The sequence below is a fragment of the Manis javanica genome, chromosome 13 (genome assembly GCF_040802235.1).
Source record: "Manis javanica isolate MJ-LG chromosome 13, MJ_LKY, whole genome shotgun sequence".
NCBI lineage: Eukaryota > Metazoa > Chordata > Mammalia > Pholidota > Manidae > Manis > Manis javanica.
Genome location: NC_133168.1, coordinates 66871143 through 66887283, shown reverse-complemented (window position 1 = coordinate 66887283; position 16141 = coordinate 66871143). Strand labels below are relative to the sequence as shown.

Sequence of the window (16141 nt, the reverse complement as noted above, 5' to 3'; positions counted from 1 at the left end):
CTCAGACCAAGTTTCATCACTATGGTTGCTAAGCGCAGAATTTACAAACATTTATTTTCTTCCCCCAGCTTAGCCTGCATGAACACCAGGAAGAAAGAACCTTAAAATGCCGAGCATTCAACGCACAATTTGGGATTTGAGTTTTCTTCCCAGAGTCACAAACATCAGCTCTCCAGATATTTCAACCTAACTTTAAGGAAGGATCAAAACCAAACCAGAACAAGGCAAAACCATTTAAGACACAGTACAGTTCAGATGGAGAGGAAAAAAAAAATCACCTTCCAGCCCGATCCCGTTGTTGGATAATGCTCTTCAATACATGGCATTTATGGCAGAACAGTTGTAATATATCCAAGCAAGCTGCCGTCCCTGCAGAGCACAGTGAAGAAATACCCCTGCGACAGTTTCTTAGTTTCTCACCACAGTGGACCGTCCCTGGCTGCTCCAGGAGGGAAGGACGGAGTTCGCCAGGGACCCGTTCCTTGGGTACATTCACACTGGCACCTACCTGTGCTCTACCGAGGCTAAGCCACATCGTCTGACTTCAGCTGATGCAGTGACCTCACTGGGAGTTCAGTCAGGTAAAACAAGAAGCCTTTACTAGTCTGTGCAGCTCCTTCCGTAGAAATATTGCATGAGTCAGCTTTTATCTCTCAAAACTCAACACACAAAGGCTTTACAAAAACCTGATTTGCAACTTTCTCACTGCCTTTTTCCCCCTGGTGTGCAGACCACAGACTTCAGCATCACTAAGAGCCTTAAATGAAACATGACATCACTCAGTTGAGAAACAGGACAATAGACACCACTGTGGGTAACTTGAAAATGCACACTTGACTGAGCAACACCCTGCGACTGCCATTCTTTTGTGAACATCAAATACAACCCACACTCGCCGGAAGCTGCTTGGGCTCCGCCTTCCTGGCTCTGGCGACCACTCTCATTAAACCCCCCAAAAGCAGCACCGTCTTCAGGGCGCTGATATTTTCAAGTTCACTTCCTGAATTTTAAGTTTATTTCAATGTAAATGGACACATCTTCAACTTAGGTTTTAAAGCGAAGTCTGGGGGTGGGGGTGGGGGTTGAATAACACAGTTGGAGGAAGTTTGGATGGTTTCCGTAAGAAGGCATTTAATAGAGTTTTCAGTAAGCCAAGTTAAACAGTAATACATTTAAACTTGACTCTTTTAAAAACAGTCCTTAAGACCTATCTGATCAAAAATGCCTAAAAATGTAAACCTATAAGCATTTCTTAGAAAAACAGTTCTGTGATTTTTATATTCATAAATACGAAGTATTAAAGACAGAACAATTTAACTCCCACACTTTAGTAGGAGAGACCTTCAAATGATTTTGTGTTTCAATTGCCCTAAGGCCACCTGTCCTTCAAATGCTTTATCTATTTTTACATAGAGATTCAAAAGGTTCACATTTGTAAAAGATATTGAGTTCTTTGGATGAAGATCTTCAGAAGCAAAAAAAAAAAAAAGTTTTGGAAAACTGATACCAGTGTACTATGGAGCTAAAACTCAAAATATGGATTATGCCCATGTATAGTAGGTACCTAAAACTATTTCAAAGGATCAAAATCCTTTAAATAGAAGTTCTATTTAAAGCATTCATTTGTGGTTATGGAAAAATAACATTAGCTGATCATCTTAAAATAGCTATTTCTATCATGTCTAGTAAGTGATTTTAAACTACAACATAATAGGATAATTTGTTTTAATACCTATTTCCTTTCAAATAAGGCTGAGTGTATACAGGGCTACTTAAGCCATTTTGATGGACATTTATCAGTTCAGAAGACAACTTGTTGGAATGATTTCTCTCCCACGAAATTCACCAGTTTGATGGAAATCATTAAAGCATGGATGCCAAAAAGGCGCTTTGGGAGGAAGCACCCTTCCTGGGCCATGGGGACTCTCTTAATCCTGCAGTCTGATTCCCACAGCACATCCCTGAAGGACGTCCCCCACACCTTGGCCCCAGGCCCCACTTTCTGTTTAGCTGAGTAAGAGTCAGCTCAAATCTTCAAGCTCCCTCTAACCTTCCCCAGCAACTCCAGCCCACTGCTCTTTCTGTTAGTTAAACACTGTTTACTACACTTAGTGTAAGCATCACATGGTCTCATATTTAATTATATTCTAATCATCTCTCTTCTACCCTGGATTATCAGCTTGAGGAACAGGGAACCTTCCTATACTGTACATTTGATGTTCACGTGGAAGATATAAAATCTACATTTTTGCATGCAGTAGTATATACAGAGGGTCTGGCTTCTTCTCGACATACTGGTTTTCTGTGCATATCCTCAGATCACAGCTACTTTGATTTTCAAATAAAGTATTATTATACTTAGATTTTTTTCTTTTTTTGGCCAAGAAACATACTGTGTGAAAGCCATTTCCGAGAGATACTGTGTACATTACAGATGAACCCAAACAGCAAAGCTGCTTTCAGTGCTAATGCTGGGATAGTTTGTAAATGTCTACACTGAACAAGTGACTCTGAAGAGCAGCTTGAAGTGATAGTGCTGGCCATACTGAGTCGAGTCCCATGGGTCAGTCATTTGTTAGTTCACCTGTGACTCCTACTTTAGCAAAATCATCAACTTGTACAAAAGTAAAGACCTTTCCTATCACTTGCCAGTAACTGAAACCACCCTATATTGCACACACAAACAGGGAGGGTTCATAGTATGATGAATCTAGTTTTTTCAATTATAAGCTTTTTCAGAGCAGGGAAAACACACACACAGCTTTTTTTTGCCTTTGTATTTATCCCAGTGCCACCTATTTGCTGAATGAATTAACAAGTGACTAAGGCATAGGACCTTGGAAGGGATAATACGGACACAGGATAGCAGAGATAAAGAGAAAAGAGAAGAGAAAGGTTCATTTCTCCAGCAATGCCCATAGTTCCTTCACATCAAAGAGCAGAGGGGCCTTTGGTGCTTCAGAGTTTCTTTAAGGCCTCCGTTGGCTGTGCCTTGGCATTGTGATGATTTTGCTTACCAGCCCTCCCATCTCACACCGCTAAACCGGTGACCCTGGACTCCTAGCAGTTCTTGCAGACAACCTGCTGTCTTCCCACTGGACGTTTTTTGGGCATGGAGCAAAATAAATCCCAAGACATGCAAAAGGCACAAATACTAGGATCCTTGCTGCTGCTTCTGCAAAATTTATATGCCCAAACTAACAGTAAATGAAAAGATGTTTTTGCTCATTCTCTTTTAAATGATGGTGAGATTGACCACAGATAAAAATGCATTTATGTCTTGTTAGGTAAAAACGACTCTCACTTCAAAGCAGGTCTTGTAACTCCGTCACAGCACTAGTTACACAATCGGGAAGTACACGAGCTATTCACAGCATCCGGCCACGAGTGGAGACCCAGGGGTAGCAGAGCAGCACCCACAGGATGTGTCTACAGCCAGCAGGACACAAACCAGCCAGAAGGCCAAGTGCAGTCCAGCCTTGTGTCCTCATTAGAAGATGACCAGAAAGCCCCACCATCTAAAAACATCCCTTGCCAGATCGTGCCATACGGCCTGTGCCTCCATGATGAGGAATCAACTCTTTTTGGTTTAAGGTAAAAGTCACCAGTGTAAACTCTAATCTCTCCTGGGAAGGGTTATGGAGTGATTGCCAGAGTCGTGTGGATTACTTTGAGTATACTTCTGGGAACTATGCAGGTCTCCTAGGAAGGAGGCCAGAATGGGGCTTGGTAGGGCTGGAGAGGCTAAGGCAAGGAAGAACAGATTGCATGCAGTTCTAGGGGCTTCACAAGGTCTGACCTAGTTGGGATACTTTGCTGACTTTGCAGCCAGACAACCGTTCCAAGAAGCTGGGCAATGAAAGATGAAAGAATGTTCCAGAGAAAGGAAGAAGGGGCAAAGGCATGCGTATTTTGGGATGTAAGGGAAGATTTTGTTTCAGATAATCCATATTGCATAAAGTATACTTAGAAAACAGTCTCACTTTTTTCAGATACAAAGATGCTAGAGGTTATAAGGGGGTATTTCTAAACAGCTCATATTTTATATATGGAATCTAATTTAAATGCTGTGGTGGGAGAACCTGTTTATCTTGTGATTTAAGATATTTCCCAAGACAAATGGTAAAACCAACTATTTTCTAAAGCACAGGCTACTGAACTTTTTATCTTTGAAAGAAAAAGGCGTGAGGTTACAATTTCTAAGTAGAAATCACAGAATAAATGTGATAAACATTAAAGTCCACTGCATGCTCAAACGTGCCACATAACCCCCTTAAGAGGACACACTGACCTTCCTCCTGAAAGTGAAATGCAATGTACTAACACGTTCTGCACTGTCGTGTATTAAAAATCTATACAGTCTTCCAGGCAATTGACTCTAATCCCAGAAAACGTCACCAGCTATCAATTCTGCCTTGCTATTGTTATACTAACTTCGTTAAACACACAGAAAAGCGAACCTGTTTTTTTCTTTATAGAGGATTATTTTCAAAATGCAATACAGTTAATGGTAAGTAAGTTTGTCTTCACAAATTTAAAAAGTGTTTAAGCAAAAGACATAGGTCTAAGACAGACAAAACATTCAAGTATAGGTAGAGTTAAATGAAAGTATTATTTTTTGCTAGTCCTAAAGTATTGAATCAAACAATGGAAACCAAACTATAAATAATAGTTACCAGTACAGTACTCAAATCATCTAATTGAAAATATAATTCCTCATCCCCTACTGTACTAAAATGTCATTATTAAGGCATGGTCATAAAAATTTGAGCAAACAAACATACAAAGCCCATTATTCACAACATTTTTTTCACAGACCACCCTAACCTTGATATCAATCAAGTCACAACTTAATTTCTCTGTCATCTACTGGTCTGTTGTGAAAACCAACTGAGATGGCCTGGAAGGGCACACATTCTTGGATTCTAAAATCTTGCTCTTTCAGGAATCCCTTCATGGGCTAATTTTTCTGCCTCTATGACAATCATGGACTCTATTTTTCACTCTGTTCTTTGAATAGGACATTTTGGTCTTTATTGTCTGCGGACGATGAAATCAAGCCTTAGTTATTTCTGAACTGAACAATTTTTAGATATCAAGAGAGCAATGTGTTACAAATAGTCTTCTGGTTTCAATACTAGATCAGTCCCATCTTTAAGGACAGACCATGGGAGGACTTGCTATACTAAGCACAATGGACTAATTATCCCTCCAAGAATGCAGTATGTTTCCAGACAACGTTTTTCTCCAGGAGATAATACACATCTAATCCACTCACAACTAAAGGCATTGAACACAATCTACACTTTTTGAAAACACTCTTTAAAAAATATACTTGAACTTGTAGAGGGCTTGGATACTATTTAGAAATCCTGCAGACATATTTTCCAAAATAGTTATTAAAACAAGAATCTATTATAGTTTCAGAGTAACAGCCACGGAGGTTCATAACCTGTATGTGAGCTTGCAAAAACCATTTCATGTCCTGGCAGAAAAGGCCAAGCCCCCTTAGCCAGTCTTCCCCCCCAACCACCACCATCCCTTGCTCCCCCAGCTCCAAGGCAGTGGAGTGATAGGGACAGCCCAGCCTGACATGGCCAACTGCACCCCATCCTGTAGACCCTGTAGACCCTGCAATGGGGAGATTCAGAGAGAGAATTACCAGCAGAGGGGAGGATGTAAGCTTGTGGGGGAAACAGGCTGTTCTGGGCACTTGTGATCAGTCTCTGAACGGAAAGTTCCCTGCAGCAATTGCCACAGTCCTTTAGGAATGCCACCATCCATCTCCTGGTCCCATTCCCAAGGCTACCTTCAATGTCACCATGGCTGACAGCTTCACCTCTGAGCTGTATGCCCTGAGAGCAAGTGGATTTATCCCAGGGGAGGCTATCTAACTTCTAGAACTAAAGTGCAGTGGTTGAACTTCTATTCATTTGGCTTCTGCACCAAGTCAGGAGGACAATCCCATTCAGGCAGAAATGTGCAAAAGGCCAAAGATAGATCCCACTCCAGGAAAGCAGAACTTACTCCTCTCTAAAGGAGCTGAGATGGCTTACTACTTTCCAGGATTTTTTTTTTTAACTAAAGAAGGCAATGATGGCTGCCAACCTTGGGTATTATTCCAGCGGTCTTAAACACCCATCTATTGCCATGTGTACTGATCTTTGCCTTTCAGTTTTTGGCACACACAGCAACAACCTGCTGGCCCTTCTCCCTTCACACCTCTCTGCATTGGCTAACAGCATCAACTGCTTGCAAACTGCAAACTGGGGAGCAGCACACCACCAGGTTCTATGCTGGGTGCAGTGAATGGACATGGGCTTTGCCTTCTGGAAGCTCAAGTGTTACACAGCGGTGTGGAGTGCTGCAGATCAGCAAGAACTCTATACACGAGCAGTTGCTCTCTTTTCTAAACTGTCCTGTATTTTCATACTGCTCCTCAAGTAATATTAGAAGTGGACAGTAACTTTACATTGACAGTAAAATCAAGCTTGGTGAGGTTGCCCCCACTTAGATTTCCCTTTCCAGCCTTGGAGAGTAAGCTCTGTTGGACTCATCTTTCACCTGACATTTAATTATTTGGTCTCCAAGCCGAGAGCCAAACTTGCTGGAAGTTTCTGTGAGTCTAAACACTTGCCTAATTCCCAGTTCCCACAGAGGTACATGAAGCAACTTGTTTATGTTAACAGAACAAAGGGAAGGAAACAGAGCCCTCTGTTAGGCTACAGGTTTAATCTTTATGAGGCCAAGAAACAAGTGTAACTGAATTTATTCTGGTTTATTCTGAACAGATATTTTCGAATCCTTCACAAGTATGTGAAAGAAAAAAAGAGAGGATAAAAAGCCAAAACATTCCTATGAGTGGTTGAGAGGTAGATTATGGGGGTGGGGTTTCCCTCACTATCCATTGTGATCTAGTCTCTAGGTTTTTTTCTTTAATTGTACATTATATGTGCAATTACAGTAGAAGAACAAAACAAATGTGTGTGATGGTTACTGCCTATGTGTTGACCCCTCCTGGCCCCATCTTTCCCTGCCCAGCTCCACACGCCCTGACCTCTGCTGGCTGGCTTCCAGTCGGGTTTGGCTAGGGGAGACACCAATATTACTGAGAGGGAAACAGGCATTTCTTCCTGCTGCCTGGCTGACCTGGGGTCTGGTGTTCAGCAGTGGCTGCCTCCAAGGCAGCCTGACCTCCACAGTTCCAGCCCTCCCTGGGCTCCCTGGACTATGTTGTCCCTTTGGCCCTCAAGGACCCCTGTGGGTTGTTCCCTGACGGTGGTCAGGGCTTCCTGCCGTTGCTGCAGGCTCTGGGTGCTTCCCACTCCTTGCTGGCCCCTTAGCCACACCACTGTGAATGAAGTAGCCGTTTCATTTAACTCTCCATTTGAAACAGCTAAGCTAATTCAGTTTCTTGTCAGGTCGCTCGCTGGCTGATACAATTTCATACTAACTCCAGAATCTCAGGTCAGAAAAGCTAACAACAGTTTGATTTCACATGCTTAGTCAGAATGTTGACTGTAGCTTTTTTTTTTTTTTTTCTAACGGGGGATCTTTTCCCCCCTAGTTTTATTGAGAAATAATTGGCATAGAGTAGCATACAGTGTGATGGTTTGATTTACATATACTGTGAAATGATTACAATAGGTTCAGTAACATCAATATCCTCACAGATACAATAAAAAGAAAAGAAAGAAAAAAAGGACAAGTCTTCTCTTTGTGATGAGAACTCTAAGGGTTTATCTCTTAACAACTTTCTTATGTACCACACAGCAGTGTTAGCTATAGCCATCATGGTGTACATTACATCCCTAGGACTGACTTATAACCAAAAGTTTGTACCTTTTGACAACCTTTCTCCAATTCCCCTTCCCCCACCACCTTGGTGAACAAGTCTGACCTTTTTGAAGAATTTTGGTTTTTGTCTTTGTTTTTTTAAGATTCCACATGTGAGATCATATAGTATTTGCCTTTCTCTATATATAGATATTTAGTATATCTATATATAGATATACTATATATATTTAGTATAATGCCTTCAAGGTCCATCCATGTTGTTGCAAATAGTAGGATTCCTTTTTCATGGCTGAATAATATTCCATTGTGTATATACCACAACTTCTGTAGTCATTCATCCACTGGACACTTGGCTGTTTCCATGTCTGCCTATTGTACATAATGCTACCATCAGCATGGGGCTGCAGATATCTTTTCAAGTTAGTGTTTTCATTTCTTTTGGTTATTTTCCCAGAAGTGAAATTTCTGGATGATATGGTAGTTCTGTTTTTTAATTTCTTTTTTTTTTAACTTTTTTTTTTTTGTTTGTTATCATTAATCTACAATTACATGAAGAACATTATGTTTACTAGGCTCTCCCCTACCCCGAGTCCCCCCCACAAACCCCATTACAGTCACTGTCCATCAGCATAGTAAGATGTTGTAGAATCACTACTTGTCTTCTCTGTGTTGCAAAGCCCACCCCTTTCCCCCACCCCCCACATTATACACGCTAATCATAATACCCCCATTCTTCTTCCCCACCCTTATCTCTTCCTCCCGTCCCATCCTCCCCAGTCTCTTTCCCTTTGGTAACTGTTAGTCCATTCTTGGGTTCTGTGATTCTGCTGCTGTTTTGTTCCTTCAGTTTTTCCTTTCTTCTTATACTCCACAGATGAGTGAAATCATTTGGTATTTGTCTTTCTCTGCTTGGCTTATTTCACTGAGCATAATACCCTCTAGCTCCATCCATGTTGTTGCAAATTGTAGGATTTGTTTTCTTCTTATGGCTGAATAATGTTCCATTGTGTATATGTACCACATCTTCTTTATCCATTCATCTACTGATGGACACTTAGTTTGCTCCCATTTCTTGGCTATTGTAAATAGTGCTGCGATAAACATAGGGGTGCATCTGTCTTTTTCAAACTGGAGTGCTGCATTCTTAGGGTAAATTCCTAGAAGTGGAATTCCTGGGTCAAATGGTAAGTCTATTTTGAGCATTTTGAGGAACCTCCATAGTGCTTTCCACAATGGTTGAACTAATTTACATTCCCACCAGCAGTATAGGAGGGTTCCCCTTTCTCCACAACCTCACCAACATTTGTTGTTGTTTGTCTTTTGGATGGTAGCCATCCTTAGTGGTTTGAGGGTCACTGTGGTTTTAATTTGCATTTCTCTGATAACTAGCGATGTGGAGCATCTTTTCATGTGTCTGTTGGCTGACTGTAGCTTTTTACTGGGTGGCATACTGCCAAATTTTGGCCCTATTTTTTTGGTTTATGTCTTGATTCAGGTCAATGAAATAAACACTCAATTTGAACCTATTTTATGCCAGAAACATAATTTTGAATTTGATACTTACTGATATATTCATCTACCCAACAAGTATATATTGAGTAGCTACTATGTGCCAGGCACTGTCTTAAGCACTAAAGATACAACAATGAACAGTTAAAATCCCTGCCTTTATGGAATTCATTTTTGAGCGGGGGATCTCTGGGATTTGAATGCTATGATGAAAGGATATCAATATTGGAAGGATGCTTTGAGGTTTTCTAACCTAACTGCTTATCTGGTGTTTGAATGACCACTTCTAATAGCTCACCAAGCATACTCAGTCTCTGCTTGGAGACTGTTCATTCCAGAGCATTTGAGCCCTGCTCAGATAGTCCATCACACTCAGGGAGTTCTAATCTTTAAAGCACTTTCTCACGCTGAGCTGAAGTTCAAGGACCGCTGCTGGAAAACACAAGACCAGTCGCACCTCACCTCCATTTTGAAGTTTGTTAATTATTTGAGATGCTGTCAGCCCTGCCATACATACCTGCCTCCTCATTCAACTATTTACTGAGTACATGCGCTAAGTGATTACTGGAGGCAGGGGTCAACAGGGTCAGGGCTGGGGAGCTACCTCTGTACTCTGGGAAGCGTGGGGCAGTACCTAAAAATGGCTCAACCCTCTGACCACTGTCTCCATGGGTCTCAAGATCTTGCTTTTCTGTGGCTTCCACCTAAGTGTTTTCAGAATATGTTTTAGTACTGTAAAAAATAATGAAAAGAAGCCATTTTTAGAGAATGTCCTCTGGGAAATACATGTTCTCCCTGCTCCTTCTGAGTCACACTTTAAGATGCAGCCACAATACTCTGTTCTCAAAGGGCTCCAAGTGTGGCCAAGGAGATAGATACTGAATCACACAAAGCGGTGATTGATTCTACATGAGATGTTATTTGCAGGCAAGGCACAGTGCTATGGAAGCAGGTACAGGGGGACCAGGCCTGGTTTAGGGCAGTCAGGGAAGTGTAGACTGACATCTGTAAGGGTGGGAAGTTAGCTTGGGGTGGCCAGGCAGAGCAAAGAGGCTATCTAGGTGGCCTTACTTACTTTCCCAAAGTGTTCCACTTCCTGTTGGGATGGTAGGCATTGTAACACAGGGACCATTCAGCCTTGATTTTTCTCTGGATAATCTTGTTTGCAAATATACTGTTGCACACCATGATTAATAACTATGTTTACTGTAACAGTGCCCCCTTACTAAAATATCTTCCAGTTTCCTTCTCTACTCTAGGGTCACCCCATCCTCTAATCTGCATCCTCTAATCTACCCCAGCCCCCTCTTCTTGGTTTTTCTTACTCCCCCTCCAGACAGTGGGCAGAGCCTCCTGGGCAGTAACCATGACTCTGTTCTTACCTAATCACTTGGCTAGGACCCTGTATAAGGTGTGGTTACAGTAAATCACACTGTAAACTCCCCTGCCCATATTTCATCTAGGTATAATCAGATGACAATGAGCAGCAAAGGAGCCCTATATGGAGAAGTGGGTCATGAAAGGACTGACTGGGGGAAGGGTCCCCCACTGTTTGTCTTGCTGACTCCAGAGGGCTTATGGATTGACCATGCACATCTGAGCCTTGAGTACTTTCCAGGACCAGTTGGTCACCTTTCTTAGAAGACCCAAAGCCAGGGACAACTTCCTAGGCCTGTATGGCTCCCAGCATAAGACATGTGCTTAGGAGTCTTTGTACAGCAGGACAGAGCAAAGGGCAAACGCCAGTGAATCAAGCTGCTCTGAGTACTGGTGAGTTAGGGTTTTCGCTATGACAGATGGTTATCACCCTAGTGATGTGTTAATAGAAACAATCCCCAAAGCTGAACTTATTTTGTTTAATCCAAACCACCATTTCGTGCTCATGAAAGAGTGTGCGGAAAGGACATGGGCCCAGAGTTGTGGGGAATCTTAGCTTTACTGGACAATTTTGTTATCTTGGGCAGGTTACCACCTCTCTGGGTTCCAGAGTCCATCTGGGTCAGTGAAATGAAGATGCTGGAGTCTATGACCTCTAAGAGCGCTCTCCACATTCGTGAATCTACAATTCCAGGGTTTTGGGTGATATGTCAACATAATGACCTACTTTTCAACTCCACAGATAGGTTCTCCTATAACTTGGGGATCTCTTAACTGTGGTCCCACTATTATAGTCATATAAACATGAACTGATGCAAAAACCAGGAGCATGTGGCCTTTGTAGAGGGAAATTGTGTTAAATTACCTATAGTTCCTTATGTGGTAGAACTTGTGATAGACACCTTAACTGTTTCAACAAAGGTTCCCCACAAAAATGTTCAATGTCGTCAGATAATAGATGGTTGTCTAGCACCAAGATCACCCTTTGTGCTTATTTAGTGACATCATCTCCCCTTCTGCAACACTGCATTCTAGAAACCAGGTTAGAATGTAAACTATGAAAGAGCTAATTTTCCCACAGGGGCTGCATCCCAACCAAGTACCTGCCCTAACAGACTCCTGGAATAGTAGTAATCTAAGAGTCAAAATAACTGTACAACTGCAAAAAGTATGCTCTTATATTACCCAGATAATGGAAAATATGGCTGGTTCTAAATTATTCTGGGACCCATATATTTGGAGTACACATACAATTATGGTGATTAAAACAAATTCACTATACTTGGTGTCTTGGTTGAGCATCCATGGAAACTGGGTGGGTAAGAGTGTGTAGCTGTCCCCCAGCTGGGTTTTCCCTGCCTTAACTGACTGACTGATTTTCAAGGGACCTATTCCAGGACCCCTAGAAAAAGGATCCTGACCATATCTGAAACTGGGAGTCAGCTATTTTCAGATGCACATCACAGGTTCTGTGCGGGGAGCAGAGGTCTGATGGTGATGAAAAAACTTGGTCCTGGGAGACACTGGGGAAGGAAGCCTGGCATGAAACACAGAATCAGTGCACGGACGGGAGGGTCAGGGGAAGCAATGGTTTCTGATTTCAAAAGTGGCAACTATTCAGCCATCCTGGCAGCCTGCAAATGCCCTGGAGAAGAAGAAACTGAGTGGGAAAAGAGAGAGAGAGGGAAGGGCAGGACAGTTGTAACATCTCAAGCAACTTAGCCATGGGATTCTTCTGTCTAAGAGAAGAAAAAAGAAAACATCAGAGGAAAGGGAGCCCTTTTCCCATAAAGAGAGAGAGGTAGGCATCAGCAGCCTGGGGGTTGGGGTTCAGTGGCCAATCAAGTGAATTCCTATGGGAAGCCTGTAGACTCCAAATAGCTCTGGGCAGGGGCCCCTGGCAGGGTAGGTATCCTGGGGCAAAGGGCAGTAACATCATAGGCAGGAGGAATGGAAGCTGGGGAGGCCTGCCAGAGGACAGATGGAGAAGGGGTGAGGTCTTGTCCCTGTGCCTGCGGGCACAGTTTAGTCTTTTACCCATAGGGCTGGGGACGCCTGGTGTGAGCTGAAGACTCCCCTAGAAGCTGTGATCTGAGGCTGAACAGGCAGCGGATGACGGGCAGACTTACATGGGTTTAAATTTCTTTGAATTGATGAATCAAATTGTTATAATCAGGATATTTCACATTAAATCCAGATATTTTTGCGTGGGGAGTGTTGGGGGCAGATGCAAAAAAAAAAAAAGAAAGAAATGAGAAATATGGGTTGCCACTGGTCTTATGTTCCCACTCAGCAGCAATGGGCGGGGCTAAGCTGCTCCCTTTACCCTGGCTGGGGGCTTTCCCGTTTGCTGCAGTCCCCACCACACCCTTCAGTCTTATATGGCCCTGGAGCCATTTGATTCTGGGTTAAATACATGGATGCATTTGGACACAACCCTGTATACTAGGTTAGTAGTCCTAGAACAGTTAGAATCCTAGAAACAGTCTAGTAAGAACAATTTTTTTTCTTTTCAATTTGTAGGTCATATAAAAATGAAACATATAGAATTAAAAATATCACTTGTGGTTTGTTACTGTATACAAGATTAGGTAAAAAAAAAAAAGGGGGGGGGGGCCACAAAACCAAAGCCACCGTGGAGTGAGAGGAGCGAAGGGAAAATGTTTACAGGGAGGAGTGGGGAGAATATTAGTTGCAGGTCAGGAAATGTGAATTGTTTTTGCCATTTAACCTCATTAGCTCTTATTTGCATTTTCCACTGTTTATATCAATTGAGGTGTTTATCCTACTAGTTCTTTCACAAACCTACAACATCAGTAAATATTCGGGTTTGTTCAGGGTCTTTATGAAGGAGTAAAGATAAAAGGAGCAGTTTAGTTGGGAACTCTGCCAACCCGAACTCACAAATAACTGGTATCATAATATGTGACACTGAAAAAACCCTGGGACCGTAAGACAGAAACTATAGCCCCTGAAGACTGACACATTGAGTTATCTGGCAACGCCTGGGGGTCCCTGCCATCTATAGGCCCTTATACAAGTATTGAAGTGGGGATTTGTTTTCCATTCTCTTCTGAGAAACAAGCAAAGATCAACTATAAATGTTGAAATTTATGTAACGTATCCTTATCTCATAATACTGGTTTTGTTGTACCTTTTTAAAAAACAATGGGACAGAAATGGAGATCCTCCTCCCCTCACAATAAACAAGGGCTGTAAGACTGGGTTTATGGGCAAGAAGAGAGGGATAAGCAGTCACCTTAGCTGGAATAGCATTTGCACATTGTAACCCTGAGCATTTGAGAAGACAGCCAGAGGGGTTAATCATCAGTATTTTCCCTAGAAAGGGGAAAAACTGCCCCTGCACCCTCCATCAGGGTTTATTTCTTTCTGAACCCTGGAGATAAAAGTTTTAATACACAGAGGCCTCAGTGAGGATTTGTGGCTGTACCCAAATCTTTCTGAAGAAGAAACATCTCTGATATGTGATATCTTCCCTCCGGAGCATGGGGAGGAAGGGGAGGGTGAGAGGGGATAGAAAAACAAAACCAAGTACTTTCCCCCTAATCCCGATGTGGTAGAAAAGCAGAAAGCTGAAAGCTTCCCTGAGGGAAAAAGCTACTCCAGACTGAGATGGATCAAGCAAGTCTAACAAACTTCAGACTATTTAACTTGCTTACATTTCTCTTAGTTTTGACGTGTGTTTATGAGGCCACATGTTTTCAGCACATGCACCTACTGGCTGGCCCCTGTGTGCAGGCTCAGGGGAGCCTAGACATTCACCGTGAGGGCAAGAGTGGAATAAGGCCTTGCGTCCCCAACTAGGCCCAAGGAGGACAGAGTGGTGTCCAGGTCTCTCTTCTGGGATGCTTCTCTGGAAACTCAACAGTATTAGTGAAAAGAAGATTCTTTTTTCCTTGTGAATCAATAAATCCCATTTCATGATTTTATTAGGAAAAAAGTTCCTCTGAAGATGAGCTAAACCATTTATAATTTATGAAAATGAGTGTTCTGATGGCATACCTTCAGATATAGTTTGCAGTTCATTCTCTTCCAGACACTTAGAGGTCTTTGCCTATTTAGGTATTTTAATACATCAGTTACCATAATGGTTCTGTGAACCAAATGCCTGACGAATGAAATCAGCAATTGTCAGTACATACCCTAACCTGGCATTTTCCCAGGTGTGGGTCAACACCTCCTAAATCACTCTCATGGACTGAATTGTGTGCTCCCCCCACCATCCCTGCAAACTCATGGTGAAGCCCTATTCCCCAAAGTGACTGTATTTGGAGACAGGGCCTTTCAGGAGATAACTGAGATTGAATGAGGTCATAAGGGTGGGGCCCTCATCTGTTAGGAGTGGAGACCTTATAAGAAGAGGGAAAGACAGCAGAGATCTCTGTGCTGCACACAGAGAAAGGACATGTGAGGACACAGCAGGGGCCTCCCCTGAAACCACTCTGTTAGCGCTCTGATCTCAGACTTCCAGCCACCAGAACTGTGGGAAAATAAATGTGTGTTGTTTAAGCCACCCAGTCTGCAGTATCTTGTTATGGAAGCCTGAGCTGGCTAATACAATCACCATCAGCTTGTATTTTCAACAAGCAAACAGATTGCTTGGCTCTGCCCAACACCACCAAATGGGAATCTTCAGGGATGGGAACCTGAAACGGGCTTTGGTCATTAAGTTCCCTGGGTGGTTTTTGTGCCTTGTAAAGGCTGAAAACGAGTGTTCTGGGGGGAGCTCAAGGTTGCCACCAACCCCCGAGCCCCTTCCTTAGCCTTCCCTATTTTATCACCCCAAAGAAGAAAAGCTTTGTGGGGTCAACAATAGAAACCTCAAACACTTAAAATTCAGCTCCCCAAAAGGGGAATCAAAGTTTATAAATAGGACTAATCAGGAATCAGGGTGGAGAGTAGGGCAAGATACTCTGGAAAAGCCACTTCAGTCTCTCTATTTGAGCTTGTACTGAAAGAACAAGAGGGGCCCTTGAGACTCATGTGAGATCTGCCCAATTCCATTGCAAGGTGAAAATGAAGATTTGGGTTTGAAGCCAAAGGTGCAATTTGGAGTGCCTGGTGCTGCAGATCCCGCAGTGCTCTGGGGTCCGAGGGGAGATGGCTGGGTGGGTGCTAGGTTTGCACTTGGGATCCTGGCCATCACCTCCCTCACTTCAAAGAATCAACTAAGATTGATTTTCAACATTCTGACACATAAAAATGGAGTTGGACCATCGACTGTTAAGGACAGAAGAGTTTCAACTCTGAAATTCAAGGGCAAATAGAAAATAAATATTTGCTATGGTTGAACTCTTTTTTAAATTCCTCATGAGAAGCACCAGAGTGAAGATTCTTTTAAATCAATTAAACTGAAAAGACTTGAAATTAACTTAGTTATACTATCAGGGATAACAGCAGTATATAAGCAAATTCAAAGGCACAGAATATGTTCAAC

At 42.5% G+C, this 16141-nt stretch overlaps 1 protein-coding gene and 1 long non-coding RNA gene across 8 annotated transcripts in view; one reads left to right on the top strand and one right to left on the bottom strand.

The window, feature by feature from the left end:
• PLEKHG1 (pleckstrin homology and RhoGEF domain containing G1) overlaps window positions 1-16141 on the bottom strand; it is a 202607-nt gene that overhangs the window by 91746 nt on the left and 94720 nt on the right. Inside the window, exon 1 of one of the 7 annotated variants that reach the window (XM_017673943.3) lies at window positions 509-882. The exons of 5 other annotated variants lie outside the window; for them this stretch is intronic. The gene's annotated coding sequence lies outside the window, so the exon portion shown is untranslated. Of the gene's footprint in view, window positions 1-278; window positions 460-508; window positions 883-16141 lie in introns of those variants that run through there. One more of the 7 variants, XM_017673951.3, reaches the window with a different exon arrangement.
• The window catches only part of LOC108405683 (uncharacterized), a 28737-nt gene continuing 13051 nt past the window's right edge, over window positions 456-16141 (top strand). The window contains exons 1-2 of the long non-coding RNA XR_012124318.1: window positions 456-581; window positions 3288-3594. This is a non-coding gene — a long non-coding RNA (uncharacterized lncRNA). The remainder of the gene's footprint in view (window positions 582-3287; window positions 3595-16141) is intronic.